Raw genomic sequence first — 2,500 nt, 5'->3', positions numbered from 1 at the left:
CCTTGTTGCGGTTAATGAAGATTCTCGGGAGGTTTTTGGAAAAGAGCTTATGTTATTGCTATTATTATTATTTTTATTATTATTATTATTATTATTATTATTATTATTATTATCATTATTATCATTATTATTATTGTTATTATCGTCATTATCATTATCATAATTAGTATCAGTATTTTTATTATTATCACTATTATCATCAATTATTATTATCAAGTATTATTAATATCATTATTATTTATTGTTATTATTATTATTATTATTATCATTATCATTATCATCATAAACTATTATTATTATCAATTATTATTATTATTATTTATTATTTATTGTCATCATCATCAACTATTATTATTATTATTTATTATTTATTGTCATCATCATCAACTATTATTATTATCAATTATTATCATTATTATTTATTATTATTATATTATTAATATTATCATCAACTATTATTATTATCAATTATTATTACTATTATTTATTATTATTATATTATTATTGATTTCATTCACCCTCCTAAGGAATTTATCCAATGCTGTTCTTTTAAACTCACTAACTGTAAGCTTAGGATTGTTCATTATTTTTTTGAATGAAAAATAAGGGAGAGAAGGAGAGAGAAGGGAGAGGGAGATAGATGGAGATAGATGGAGAGAGAGGGGAGAGAGGGGAAGAGGGGGAGGGAGATAGATGGAGAAGGGAAGAGAGAGAAGGAGAGGGAGAGATAGAAGAGAGGGAGAGGGAGAGATAGAAAGAGAGGGAGAGGGAGAGATAGAAAGAGAGGGAGAGGGAGTGAGGAAGAGAGAGATAGAAGGAGAATGAGAGAGAGGGAAGGAGAAGGGAAGGGAGAGATTAGAAAGAGAGGGAGAGGGAAAAAATTAAATTAGTAGAAGGAACAAGAGAAAGAGAAAAGATAAAAAGATGTATAAAGAGGAAAAGAAGGAAAGAGAGAAAGAAAGAATGAAGGAAAAGTAAATTACGTCAAAGAAAAGATGTGGAAGAGAGAAAGAAAGAAAAAAAAAAGACGAACGAGAGAATGAGAAACAGAGGGAAAAAAAGGAGGAAAAGGCGAAAGATTAAAGAAAGGAGGAAACAGAGAGACAGAAAGAGAAAGAATTAAAAGAAAGGAGACCAAGAAAGGCGGAAATAGGCAGAAGAAACGAGAATTGAAGAAATGGACGAGGAGGACGAGAGGAAATGAGGGAAATTGATGAAAGAGAAGGAGAGAAAAAGATGAAAATAGACGAAGGAGACGAGGAAGAAGAGATGAAAATGAAATAGAAGAGAAGAGGAGGAAAAGAGGAAAACGGAAGAAAGAGAAGGAGAGAAAAAGACGAAAATAGAAGAGAAAAGGAGGAAGAGACGAAATAGATAAAATGGAAAGAGAGAAGGAGAGAATAAGACGAAAATAGAAGAAATTGAGAAGAGGAAAAGCCGATAATAGAAGAGAAAGAGAGAAGGAGAAGAAGAAGAAGAAGAAGAAGAAAGAATTTAAAAAAACAGAGAGAAAGCATCAGATGAAGTGATAATCGGAGAAATGTGATAAAAGTTATAACTAGTGATAAAGCGATAAAATGTGGGAGAAAGAGAAAAAAAAAAAGAACAAAAACAAAACAAACAAAAACAAAAAAAAAAAAAGGTAAATCAGTTTAAAAAAAATAAAGATAAAAAAAAAAAAAAAATGAATTTCCCCATTTTTTTTAAAGAAATGGAAATTATTGTAAATATTTATGACTTAGATATATATATATATATATACGTATATATATGATTTAAACGTTGTTAATTATTATAATAAAGGTATTGTACTAACGAATCTTGTTTTTTTCCTTTTTTTCTGCTATTTGTAATTTATATCATTATTCGACTTTTAAATCTACACTTGATAGATATATTTAAATCTATATTTAAATTAATTAAATCTACAATTGATCAATTCATTTAGATCTATATTTCAGTTAATTTAAATCTACAATTGTTAATTTCATATAAATCTACATTTAAAATCATTCAAATCTACACTGAATTAATTCCATTTAAATTCAGTTAAATTCATTTAAATTCAGTTAAATTCATTTAAATCTACACTTGATAAATTCACTATTTTTTTTCAATATTGATATTCAATATTATTGATTAATTTTAACATTTATTGAGATAGCTTTATATTATTATTTTTGACATTATATTTATAGCATTATATTAACATTAATATTATATATTACTATTTATAGTATTATATTCATTCATATTTATGTTTATAGCATTATATTAAAATTAATATTAATCGAGATAGCTTTATATTAATATTTGTAGCATTATATTAATTTATTTTTATATTTATAGAATTTTATCTATATTAATATCAACCGAGATAGCTTACATATAGGAATATAATATTATATATATATTAATATTATATATTAATATTAATAGTATTATATTAATTTATATATATATATATAGCATTAATTAATATTAATATTAATATTAATTA

Source organism: Penaeus chinensis, unplaced genomic scaffold (assembly GCF_019202785.1).
Source record: "Penaeus chinensis breed Huanghai No. 1 unplaced genomic scaffold, ASM1920278v2 CTG_8717, whole genome shotgun sequence".
In the NCBI taxonomy this organism is placed as follows: Eukaryota; Metazoa; Arthropoda; class Malacostraca; order Decapoda; family Penaeidae; genus Penaeus; species Penaeus chinensis.
The sequence above is the reverse complement of the archived record's forward strand: the minus strand, read 5'-3'. Positions refer to the sequence as shown.